This window comes from Lactuca sativa, chromosome 1, assembly GCF_002870075.4.
Source record: "Lactuca sativa cultivar Salinas chromosome 1, Lsat_Salinas_v11, whole genome shotgun sequence".
NCBI lineage: Eukaryota > Viridiplantae > Streptophyta > Magnoliopsida > Asterales > Asteraceae > Lactuca > Lactuca sativa.
The window spans coordinates 197,016,056-197,025,405 of record NC_056623.2 but is presented as its reverse complement, the minus strand read 5'-3'; the positions used below and the strand labels follow the sequence as shown (position 1 = coordinate 197,025,405).

The 9,350-nt window shown below is 48.1% G+C and overlaps 27 non-coding genes across 27 annotated transcripts; all 27 read left to right on the top strand.

Moving 5' to 3' along the window:
• Positions 1–22: 22 nt before the first annotated feature.
• Positions 23–141, top strand: LOC128130808 (5S ribosomal RNA). Its single transcript, XR_008228730.1, has one exon. It is a non-coding gene; the product is annotated as a 5S ribosomal RNA (ribosomal RNA).
• A 234-nt stretch (positions 142–375) lies between these two features.
• On the top strand, positions 376–494 carry LOC128129716 (5S ribosomal RNA). The gene has a single exon (XR_008227638.1). It is a non-coding gene; the product is annotated as a 5S ribosomal RNA (ribosomal RNA).
• Positions 495–726: 232 nt separating this feature from the next.
• Positions 727–845, top strand: LOC128131920 (5S ribosomal RNA). Its single transcript, XR_008229838.1, has one exon. It is a non-coding gene; the product is annotated as a 5S ribosomal RNA (ribosomal RNA).
• Positions 846–1,078: 233 nt separating this feature from the next.
• LOC128131919 (5S ribosomal RNA) lies at positions 1,079–1,197 on the top strand. Its single transcript, XR_008229837.1, has one exon. It is a non-coding gene; the product is annotated as a 5S ribosomal RNA (ribosomal RNA).
• A 233-nt stretch (positions 1,198–1,430) lies between these two features.
• LOC128131918 (5S ribosomal RNA) lies at positions 1,431–1,549 on the top strand. The gene has a single exon (XR_008229836.1). It is a non-coding gene; the product is annotated as a 5S ribosomal RNA (ribosomal RNA).
• Positions 1,550–1,782: 233 nt separating this feature from the next.
• Positions 1,783–1,901, top strand: LOC128131917 (5S ribosomal RNA). The gene has a single exon (XR_008229834.1). It is a non-coding gene; the product is annotated as a 5S ribosomal RNA (ribosomal RNA).
• Positions 1,902–2,138: 237 nt separating this feature from the next.
• LOC128131155 (5S ribosomal RNA) lies at positions 2,139–2,257 on the top strand. The gene has a single exon (XR_008229086.1). It is a non-coding gene; the product is annotated as a 5S ribosomal RNA (ribosomal RNA).
• Positions 2,258–2,504: 247 nt separating this feature from the next.
• Positions 2,505–2,623, top strand: LOC128130752 (5S ribosomal RNA). The gene has a single exon (XR_008228675.1). It is a non-coding gene; the product is annotated as a 5S ribosomal RNA (ribosomal RNA).
• Positions 2,624–2,856: 233 nt separating this feature from the next.
• Positions 2,857–2,975, top strand: LOC128130807 (5S ribosomal RNA). The gene has a single exon (XR_008228729.1). It is a non-coding gene; the product is annotated as a 5S ribosomal RNA (ribosomal RNA).
• Positions 2,976–3,209: 234 nt separating this feature from the next.
• On the top strand, positions 3,210–3,328 carry LOC128129715 (5S ribosomal RNA). Its single transcript, XR_008227637.1, has one exon. It is a non-coding gene; the product is annotated as a 5S ribosomal RNA (ribosomal RNA).
• Positions 3,329–3,561: 233 nt separating this feature from the next.
• Positions 3,562–3,680, top strand: LOC128130788 (5S ribosomal RNA). Its single transcript, XR_008228710.1, has one exon. It is a non-coding gene; the product is annotated as a 5S ribosomal RNA (ribosomal RNA).
• A 233-nt stretch (positions 3,681–3,913) lies between these two features.
• LOC128131916 (5S ribosomal RNA) lies at positions 3,914–4,032 on the top strand. Its single transcript, XR_008229833.1, has one exon. It is a non-coding gene; the product is annotated as a 5S ribosomal RNA (ribosomal RNA).
• Positions 4,033–4,265: 233 nt separating this feature from the next.
• Positions 4,266–4,384, top strand: LOC128130362 (5S ribosomal RNA). The gene has a single exon (XR_008228286.1). It is a non-coding gene; the product is annotated as a 5S ribosomal RNA (ribosomal RNA).
• A 238-nt stretch (positions 4,385–4,622) lies between these two features.
• LOC128130631 (5S ribosomal RNA) lies at positions 4,623–4,741 on the top strand. Its single transcript, XR_008228554.1, has one exon. It is a non-coding gene; the product is annotated as a 5S ribosomal RNA (ribosomal RNA).
• Positions 4,742–4,975: 234 nt separating this feature from the next.
• On the top strand, positions 4,976–5,094 carry LOC128130474 (5S ribosomal RNA). Its single transcript, XR_008228399.1, has one exon. It is a non-coding gene; the product is annotated as a 5S ribosomal RNA (ribosomal RNA).
• A 233-nt stretch (positions 5,095–5,327) lies between these two features.
• Positions 5,328–5,446, top strand: LOC128129714 (5S ribosomal RNA). The gene has a single exon (XR_008227635.1). It is a non-coding gene; the product is annotated as a 5S ribosomal RNA (ribosomal RNA).
• Positions 5,447–5,678: 232 nt separating this feature from the next.
• On the top strand, positions 5,679–5,797 carry LOC128131915 (5S ribosomal RNA). The gene has a single exon (XR_008229832.1). It is a non-coding gene; the product is annotated as a 5S ribosomal RNA (ribosomal RNA).
• A 234-nt stretch (positions 5,798–6,031) lies between these two features.
• On the top strand, positions 6,032–6,150 carry LOC128131913 (5S ribosomal RNA). Its single transcript, XR_008229830.1, has one exon. It is a non-coding gene; the product is annotated as a 5S ribosomal RNA (ribosomal RNA).
• Positions 6,151–6,383: 233 nt separating this feature from the next.
• Positions 6,384–6,502, top strand: LOC128131912 (5S ribosomal RNA). Its single transcript, XR_008229829.1, has one exon. It is a non-coding gene; the product is annotated as a 5S ribosomal RNA (ribosomal RNA).
• Positions 6,503–6,740: 238 nt separating this feature from the next.
• LOC128131154 (5S ribosomal RNA) lies at positions 6,741–6,859 on the top strand. Its single transcript, XR_008229085.1, has one exon. It is a non-coding gene; the product is annotated as a 5S ribosomal RNA (ribosomal RNA).
• A 234-nt stretch (positions 6,860–7,093) lies between these two features.
• Positions 7,094–7,212, top strand: LOC128130751 (5S ribosomal RNA). The gene has a single exon (XR_008228674.1). It is a non-coding gene; the product is annotated as a 5S ribosomal RNA (ribosomal RNA).
• Positions 7,213–7,455: 243 nt separating this feature from the next.
• LOC128131911 (5S ribosomal RNA) lies at positions 7,456–7,574 on the top strand. Its single transcript, XR_008229828.1, has one exon. It is a non-coding gene; the product is annotated as a 5S ribosomal RNA (ribosomal RNA).
• A 233-nt stretch (positions 7,575–7,807) lies between these two features.
• On the top strand, positions 7,808–7,926 carry LOC128131910 (5S ribosomal RNA). Its single transcript, XR_008229827.1, has one exon. It is a non-coding gene; the product is annotated as a 5S ribosomal RNA (ribosomal RNA).
• A 238-nt stretch (positions 7,927–8,164) lies between these two features.
• Positions 8,165–8,283, top strand: LOC128131153 (5S ribosomal RNA). The gene has a single exon (XR_008229084.1). It is a non-coding gene; the product is annotated as a 5S ribosomal RNA (ribosomal RNA).
• A 234-nt stretch (positions 8,284–8,517) lies between these two features.
• On the top strand, positions 8,518–8,636 carry LOC128130750 (5S ribosomal RNA). Its single transcript, XR_008228673.1, has one exon. It is a non-coding gene; the product is annotated as a 5S ribosomal RNA (ribosomal RNA).
• Positions 8,637–8,875: 239 nt separating this feature from the next.
• Positions 8,876–8,994, top strand: LOC128131909 (5S ribosomal RNA). The gene has a single exon (XR_008229826.1). It is a non-coding gene; the product is annotated as a 5S ribosomal RNA (ribosomal RNA).
• A 233-nt stretch (positions 8,995–9,227) lies between these two features.
• LOC128130749 (5S ribosomal RNA) lies at positions 9,228–9,346 on the top strand. The gene has a single exon (XR_008228672.1). It is a non-coding gene; the product is annotated as a 5S ribosomal RNA (ribosomal RNA).
• The last annotated feature ends 4 nt before the right edge of the window (positions 9,347–9,350 follow it).

Below are 9,350 nucleotides of genomic sequence, written 5' to 3'. Positions count from 1 at the left end.
CAATAAACATGGATAGTATTTCGGGTGCGATCATACCAGCACTAATGCACCGGATCCCATCAGAACTCCGCAGTTAAGCGTGCTTGGGGGAGAGTAGTACTAGGATGGGTGACCCCTTGGGAAGTCCTCGTGTTGCACCCCCCCTTTATCGTTGTCCGTTTGCGTTTTTTTAGATTTTACGTGCGGTTTTTTTTGCTTTTTTTTCCTTTCTTTCTTGCTATTTTTATGCTCGGGTGCCCTCCGGTTCATGGTTGATGCTTTTCGTATTTTTGGAACGGAGCCGATCGGTTACGTGGGTCCCACGCCCCGCGTACCAAAACAAAGGAGGTTCTGCGTCTTGTAACACATAAAAACAATAAACATGGTTAGTATTTCGGGTGCGATCATACCAGCACTAATGCACCGGATCCCATCAGAACTCCGCAGTTAAGCGTGCTTGGGCGAGAGTAGTACTAGGATGGGTGACCCCTTGGGAAGTCCTCGTGTTGCACCCCCCTTTTTCGTTGTCCGTTTGCGTTTTTTTAGATTTTACGTGCGGTTTTTTTTGCTTTTTTTCCTTTCTTTCTTGCTATTTCTATGCTCGGGTGCCCTCCGGTTCATGGTTGATGCTTTTCGTATTTTTGGAACGGAGCCGATCGGTCACGTGGGTCCCACGCCCCGCGTACCAAAACAAGGGAGGTTCTGCGTCTTGTAACACATAAAAACAATAAACATGGATAGTATTTCGGGTGCGATCATACCAGCACTAATGCACCGGATCCCATCAGAACTCCGCAGTTAAGCGTGCTTGGGCGAGAGTAGTACTAGGATGGGTGACCCCCTGGGAAGTCCTCGTGTTGCACCCCCGTTTTTCGTTGTCCGTTTGCGTTTTTTTAGATTTTACGTGCGGTTTTTTTTTGCTTTTTTTCCTTTCTTTCTTGCTATTTCTATGCTCGGGTGCCCTCCGGTACATGGTTGATGCTTTTCGTATTTTTGGAACGGAGCCGATCGGTCACGTGGGTCCCACGCCCCGCGTACCAAAACAAGGGAGGTTCTGCGTCTTGTAACACATAAAAACAATAAACATGGTTAGTATTTCGGGTGCGATCATACCAGCACTAATGCACCGGATCCCATCAGAACTCCGCAGTTAAGCGTGCTTGGGCGAGAGTAGTACTAGGATGGGTGACCCCCTGGGAAGTCCTCGTGTTGCACCCCCGTTTTTCGTTGTCCGTTTGCGTTTTTTTAGATTTTACGTGCGGTTTTTTTTTGCTTTTTTTCCTTTCTTTCTTGCTATTTCTATGCTCGGGTGCCCTCCGGTACATGGTTGATGCTTTTCGTATTTTTGGAACGGAGCCGATCGGTCACGTGGGTCCCACGCCCCGCGTACCAAAACAAAGGAGGTTCTGCGTCTTGTAAAACATAAAAACAATAAACATGGACAGTATTTCGGGTGCGATCATACCAGCACTAATGCACCGGATCCCATCAGAACTCCGCAGTTAAGCGTGCTTGGGCGAGAGTAGTACTAGGATGGGTGACCCCCTGGGAAGTCCTCGTGTTGCACCCCCCCTTTTTCGTTGTCCGTTTGCGTTTTTTTAGATTTTACGTGCGGTTTTTTTTGCTTTTTTTCCTTTCTTTCTTGCTATTTCTATGCTCGGGTGCCCTCCGGTTCATGGTTGATGCTTTTTGTATTTTTGGAACGGAGCCGATCGGTTACGTGGGTCCCACGCCCCGCGTACCAAAACAAAGGAGGTTCTGCGTCTTGTAACACATAAAAACAATAAACATGGATACTATTTCGGGTGCGATCATACCAGCACTAATGCACCGGATCCCATCAGAACTCCGCAGTTAAGCGTGCTTGGGCGAGAGTAGTACTAGGATGGGTGACCCCCTGGGAAGTCCTCGTGTTGCACCCCCCCTTTTTCGTTGTCCGTTTGCGTTTTTTTAGATTTTACGTGCGGTTTTTTTTTTTTGCTTTTTTTCCTTTCTTTCTTGCTATTTCTATGCTCGGGTGCCCTCCGGTTCATGGTTGATGCTTTTCGTATTTTTGGAACGGAGCCGATCGGTCACGTGGGTCCCACGCCCCGCGTACCAAAACAAAGGAGGTTCTGCGTCTTGTAACACATAAAAACAATAAACATGCATAGTATTTCGGGTGCGATCATACCAGCACTAATGCACCGTATCCCATCAGAACTCCGCAGTTAAGCGTGCTTGGGCCAGAGTAGTACTAGGATGGGTGACCCCCTGGGAAGTCCTCGTGTTGAACCCCCCCCCCCCCCCCCCCCCTTTTTCGTTGTCCGTTTGCGTTTTTTTAGATTTTACGTGCGGTTTTTTTTGCTTTTTTTCCGTTCTTTCTTGCTATTTCTATGCTCGGGTGCCCTCCGGTTCATGGTTGATGTTTTTCGTATTTTTGGAACGGAGCCGATCGGTCACGTGGGTCCCACGCCCCGCGTACCAAAATAAAGGAGGTTCTGCGTCTAGTAACACATAAAAACAATAAACATGGATAGTATTTCGGGTGCGATCATACCAGCACTAATGCACCGGATCCCATCAGAACTCCGCAGTTAAGCGTGCTTGGGCGAGAGTAGTACTAGGATGGGTGACCCCCTGGCAAGTCCTCGTGTTGCACCCCCCTTTTTCGTTGTCCGTTTGCGTTTTTTTTTAGATTTTACGTGCGGTTTTTTTGCTTTTTTTCCTTTCTTTCTTGCTATTTCTATGCTCGGGTGCCCTCCGGTTCATGGTTGATGCTTTTCGTATTTTTGGAACGGAGCCGATCGGTCACGTGGGTCCCACGCCCCGCGTACCAAAACAAAGGAGGTTCTGCGTCTTGTAACACATAAAAACAATAAACATGGATAGTATTTCGGGTGCGATCATACCAGCACTAATGCACCGGATCCCATCAGAACTCCGCAGTTAAGCGTGCTTGGGGGAGAGTAGTACTAGGATGGGTGACCCCTTGGGAAGTCCTCGTGTTGCACCCCCCCTTTATCGTTGTCCGTTTGCGTTTTTTTAGATTTTACGTGCGGTTTTTTTTGCTTTTTTTTCCTTTCTTTCTTGCTATTTTTATGCTCGGGTGCCCTCCGGTTCATGGTTGATGCTTTTCGTATTTTTGGAACGGAGCCGATCGGTTACGTGGGTCCCACGCCCCGCGTACCAAAACAAAGGAGGTTCTGCGTCTTGTAACACATAAAAACAATAAACATGGTTAGTATTTCGGGTGCGATCATACCAGCACTAATGCACCGGATCCCATCAGAACTCCGCAGTTAAGCGTGCTTGGGCGAGAGTAGTACTAGGATGGGTGACCCCTTGGGAAGTCCTCGTGTTGCACCCCCCTTTTTCGTTGTCCGTTTGCGTTTTTTTAGATTTTACGTGCGGTTTTTTTTTGCTTTTTTTCCTTTCTTTCTTGCTATTTCTATGCTCGGGTGCCCTCCGGTTCATGGTTGATGCTTTTCGTATTTTTGGAACGGAGCCGATCGGTCACGTGGGTCCCACGCCCCGCGTACCAAAACAAAGGAGGTTCTGCGTCTTGTAACACATAAAAACAATAAACATGGATGGTATTTCGGGTGCGATCATACCAGCACTAATGCACCGGATCCCATCAGAACTCTGCAGTTAAGCGTGCTTGGGCGAGAGTACTACTAGGATGGGTGACCCCCTGGGAAGTCCTCGTGTTGCACCCCCGTTTTTCGTTGTCCGTTTGCGTTTTTTTAGATTTTACGTGCGGTTTTTTTTTGCTTTTTTTCCTTTCTTTCTTGCTATTTCTATGCTCGGGTGCCCTCCGGTACATGGTTGATGCTTTTCGTATTTTTGGAACGGAGCCGATCGGTCACGTGGGTCCCACGCCCCGCGTACCAAAACAAAGGAGGTTCTGCGTCTTGTAAAACATAAAAACAATAAACATGGACAGTATTTCGGGTGCGATCATACCAGCACTAATGCACCGGATCCCATCAGAACTCCGCAGTTAAGCGTGCTTGGGCGAGAGTAGTACTAGGATGGGTGACCCCCTGGGAAGTCCTCGTGTTGCACCCCCCCTTTTTCGTTGTCCGTTTGCGTTTTTTTAGATTTTACGTGCGGTTTTTTTTGCTTTTTTTCCTTTCTTTCTTGCTATTTCTATGCTCGGGTGCCCTCCGGTTCATGGTTGATGCTTTTTGTATTTTTGGAACGGAGCCGATCGGTTACGTGGGTCCCACGCCCCGCGTACCAAAACAAAGGAGGTTCTGCGTCTTGTAACACATAAAAACAATAAACATGGATACTATATCGGGTGCGATCATACCAGCACTAATGCACCGGATCCCATCAGAACTCCGCAGTTAATCGTGCTTGGGCGAGAGTAGTACTAGGATGGGTGACCCCCTGGGAAGTCCTCGTGTTGCACCCCCCCTTTTTCGTTGTCCGTTTGCGTTTTTTTAGATTTTACGTGCGGTTTTTTTTTTTTTGCTTTTTTTCCTTTCTTTCTTGCTATTTCTATGCTCGGGTGCCCTCCGGTTCATGGTTGATGCTTTTCGTATTTTTGGAACGGAGCCGATCGGTCACGTGGGTCCCACGCCCCGCGTACCAAAACAAAGGAGGTTCTGAGTCTTGTAACACATAAAAACAATAAACATGCATAGTATTTCGGGTGCGATCATACCAGCACTAATGCACCGGATCCCATCAGAACTCCGCAGTTACGCGTGCTTGGGCGAGAGTAGTACTAGGATGGGTGACCCCCTGGGAAGTCCTCGTGTTGCACCCCCCCTTTTTCGTTGTCCGTTTGCGTTTTTTTAGATTTTACGTGCGGTTTTTTTTTGCTTTTTTTCCTTTCTTTCTTGCTATTTCTATGCTCGGGTGCCCTCCGGTTCATGGTTGATGCTTTTCGTATTTTTGGAACGGAGCCGATCGGTCACGTGGGTCCCACGCCCCGCGTACCAAAACAAAGGAGGTTCTGCGTCTTGTAACACATAAAAACAATAAACATGGATAGTATTTCGGGTGCGATCATACCAGCACTAATGCACCGGATCCCATCAGAACTCCGCAGTTAAGCGTGCTTGGGTGAGAGTAGTACTAGGATGGGTGACCCCTTGGGAAGTCCTCGTGTTGCACCCCCCCTTTATCGTTGTCCGTTTGCGTTTTTTTAGATTTTACGTGCGGTTTTTTTTGCTTTTTTTCCTTTCTTTCTTGCTATTTTTATGCTCGGGTGCCCTCCGGTTCATGGTTGATGCTTTTCGTATTTTTGGAACGGAGCCGATCGGTTACGTGGGTCCCACGCCCTGCGTACCAAAACAAAGGAGGTTCTGCGTCTTGTAACACATAAAAACAATAAACATGGTTAGTATTTCGGGTGCGATCATACCAGCACTAATGCACCGGATCCCATCAGAACTCCGCAGTTAAGCGTGCTTGGGCGAGAGTAGTACTAGGATGGGTGACCCCTTGGGAAGTCCTCGTGTTGCACCCCCCTTTTTCGTTGTCCGTATGCGTTTTTTTAGATTTTACGTGCGGTTTTTTTTGCTTTTTTTCCTTTCTTTCTTGCTATTTCTATGCTCGGGTGCCCTCCGGTTCATGGTTGATGCTTTTCGTATTTTTGGAACGGAGCCGATCGGTCACGTGGGTCCCACGCCCCGCGTACCAAAACAAGGGAGGTTCTGCGTCTTGTAACACATAAAAACAATAAACATGGATAGTATTTCGGGTGCGATCATACCAGCACTAATGCACCGGATCCCATCAGAACTCCGCAGTTAAGCGTGCTTGGGCGAGAGTAGTACTAGGATGGGTGACCCCCTGGGAAGTCCTCGTGTTGCACCCCCGTTTTTCGTTGTCCGTTTGCGTTTTTTTAGATTTTACGTGCGGTTTTTTTTTTGCTTTTTTTCCTTTCTTTCTTGCTATTTCTATGCTCGGGTGCCCTCCGGTACATGGTTGATGCTTTTCGTATTTTTGGAACGGAGCCGATCGGTCACGTGGGTCCCACGCCCCGCGTACCAAAACAAAGGAGGTTCTGCGTCTTGTAAAACATAAAAACAATAAACATGGACAGTATTTCGGGTGCGATCATACCAGCACTAATGCACCGGATCCCATCAGAACTCCGCAGTTAAGCGTGCTTGGGCGAGAGTAGTACTAGGATGGGTGACCCCCTGGGAAGTCCTCGTGTTGCACCCCCCCTTTTTCGTTGTCCGTTTGCGTTTTTTTAGATTTTACGTGCGGTTTTTTTTGCTTTTTTTCCTTTCTTTCTTGCTATTTCTATGCTCGGGTGCCCTCCGGTTCATGGTTGATGCTTTTTGTATTTTTGGAACGGAGCCGATCGGTTACGTGGGTCCCACGCCCCGCGTACCAAAACAAAGGAGGTTCTGCGTCTTGTAACACATAAAAACAATAAACATGGATACTATTTCGGGTGCGATCATACCAGCACTAATGCACCGGATCCCATCAGAACTCCGCAGTTAAGCGTGCTTGGGCGAGAGTAGTACTAGGATGGGTGACCCCCTGGGAAGTCCTCGTGTTGCACCCCCCCTTTTTCGTTGTCCGTTTGCGTTTTTTTAGATTTTACGTGCGGTTTTTTTTTTTTTGCTTTTTTTCCTTTCTTTCTTGCTATTTCTATGCTCGGGTGCCCTCCGGTTCATGGTTGATGCTTTTCGTATTTTTGGAACGGAGCCGATCGGTCACGTGGGTCCCACGCCCCGCGTACCAAAACAAAGGAGGTTCTGCGTCTTGTAACACATAAAAACAATAAACATGCATAGTATTTCGGGTGCGATCATACCAGCACTAATGCACCGTATCCCATCAGAACTCCGCAGTTAAGCGTGCTTGGGCCAGAGTAGTACTAGGATGGGTGACCCCCTGGGAAGTCCTCGTGTTGAACCCCCCCCTTTTTCGTTGTCCGTTTGCGTTTTTTTAGATTTTACGTGCGGTTTTTTTTGCTTTTTTTCCGTTCTTTCTTGCTATTTCTATGCTCGGGTGCCCTCCGGTTCATGGTTGATGCTTTTCGTATTTTTGGAACGGAGCCGATCGGTCACGTGGGTCCCACGCCCCGCGTACCAAAACAAAGGAGGTTCTGCGTCTAGTAACACATAAAAACAATAAACATGGATAGTATTTCGGGTGCGATCATACCAGCACTAATGCACCGGATCCCATCAGAACTCCGCAGTTAAGCGTGCTTGGGCGAGAGTAGTACTAGGATGGGTGACCCCCTGGCAAGTCCTCGTGTTGCACCCCCCCCCCCCCCCCTTTTTCGTTGTCCGTTTGCGTTTTTTTTAGATTTTACGTGCGGTTTTTTTTGCTTTTTTTCCTTTCTTTCTTGCTATTTCTATGCTCGGGTGCCCTCCGGTTCATGGTTGATGCTTTTTGTATTTTTGGAACGGAGCCGATCGGTCACGTGGGTCCCACGCCCCGCGTACCAAAACAAAGGAGGTTCTGCGTCTTGTAACACATAAAAACAATAAACATGGACAGTATTTCGGGTGCGATCATACCAGCACTAATGCACCGGATCCCATCAGAACTCCGCAGTTAAGCGTGCTTGGGCGAGAGTAGTACTAGGATGGGTGACCCCCTGGGAAGTCCTCGTGTTGCACCCCCCCTTTTTCGTTGTCCGTTTGCGTTTTTTTAGATTTTACGTGCGGTTTTTTTTGCTTTTTTTCCTTTCTTTCTTGCTATTTCTATGCTCGGGTGCCCTCCGGTTCATGGTTGATGCTTTTTGTATTTTTGGAACGGAGCCGATCGGTTACGTGGGTCCCACGCCCCGCGTACCAAAACAAAGGAGGTTCTGCGTCTTGTAACACATAAAAACAATAAACATGGATACTATTTCGGGTGCGATCATACCAGCACTAATGCACCGGATCCCATCAGAACTCCGCAGTTAAGCGTGCTTGGGCGAGAGTAGTACTAGGATGGGTGACCCCCTGGGAAGTCCTCGTGTTGCACCCCCCCTTTTTCGTTGTCCGTTTGCGTTTTTTTAGATTTTACGTGCGGTTTTTTTTTTTTTGCTTTTTTTCCTTTCTTTCTTGCTATTTCTATGCTCGGGTGCCCTCCGGTTCATGGTTGATGCTTTTCGTATTTTTGGAACGGAGCCGATCGGTCACGTGGGTCCCACGCCCCGCGTACCAAAACAAAGGAGGTTCTGCGTCTTGTAACACATAAAAACAATAAACATGCATAGTATTTCGGGTGCGATCATACCAGCACTAATGCACCGTATCCCATCAGAACTCCGCAGTTAAGCGTGCTTGGGCCAGAGTAGTACTAGGATGGGTGACCCCCTGGGAAGTCCTCGTGTTGAACCCCCCCCTTTTTCGTTGTCCGTTTGCGTTTTTTTAGATTTTACGTGCGGTTTTTTTTGCTTTTTTTCCGTTCTTTCTTGCTATTTCTATGCTCGGGTGCCCTCCGGTTCATGGTTGATGCTTTTCGTATTTTTGGAACGGAGCCGATCGGTCACGTGGGTCCCACGCCCCGCGTACCAAAACAAAGGAGGTTCTGCGTCTAGTAACACATAAAAACAATAAACATGGATAGTATTTCGGGTGCGATCATACCAGCACTAATGCACCGGATCCCATCAGAACTCCGCAGTTAAGCGTGCTTGGGCGAGAGTAGTACTAGGATGGGTGACCCCCTGGCAAGTCCTCGTGTTGCACCCCCCCCCCCCTTTTTCGTTGTCCGTTTGCGTTTTTTTTAGATTTTACGTGCGGTTTTTTTTGCTTTTTTTCCTTTCTTTCTTGCTATTTCTATGCTCGGGTGCCCTCCGGTTCATGGTTGATGCTTTTTGTATTTTTGGAACGGAGCCGATCGGTCACGTGGGTCCCACGCCCCGCGTACCAAAACAAAGGAGGTTCTGCGTCTTGTAACACATAAAAACAATAAACATGGATACTATTTCGGGTGCGATCATACCAGCACTAATGCACCGGATCCCATCAGAACTCCGCAGTTAAGCGTGCTTGGGCGAGAGTAGTACTAGGATGGGTGACCCCCTGGGAAGTCCTCGTGTTGCACCCCCCCTTTTTCGTTGTCCGTTTGCGTTTTTTTAGATTTTACGTGCGGTTTTTTTTGCTTTTTTTCCGTTCTTTCTTGCTATTTCTATGCTCGGGTGCCCTCCGGTTCATGGTTGATGCTTTTCGTATTTTTGGAACGGAGCCGATCGGTCACGTGGGTCCCACGCCCCGCGTACCAAAACAAAGGAGGTTCTGCGTCTAGTAACACATAAAAACAATAAACAAGGATAGTATTTCGGGTGCGATCATACCAGCACTAATGCACCGGATCCCATCAGAACTCCGCAGTTAAGCGTGCTTGGGCGAGAGTAGTACTAGGATGGGTGACCCCCTGGCAAGTCCTCGTGTTGCACCCCCCTT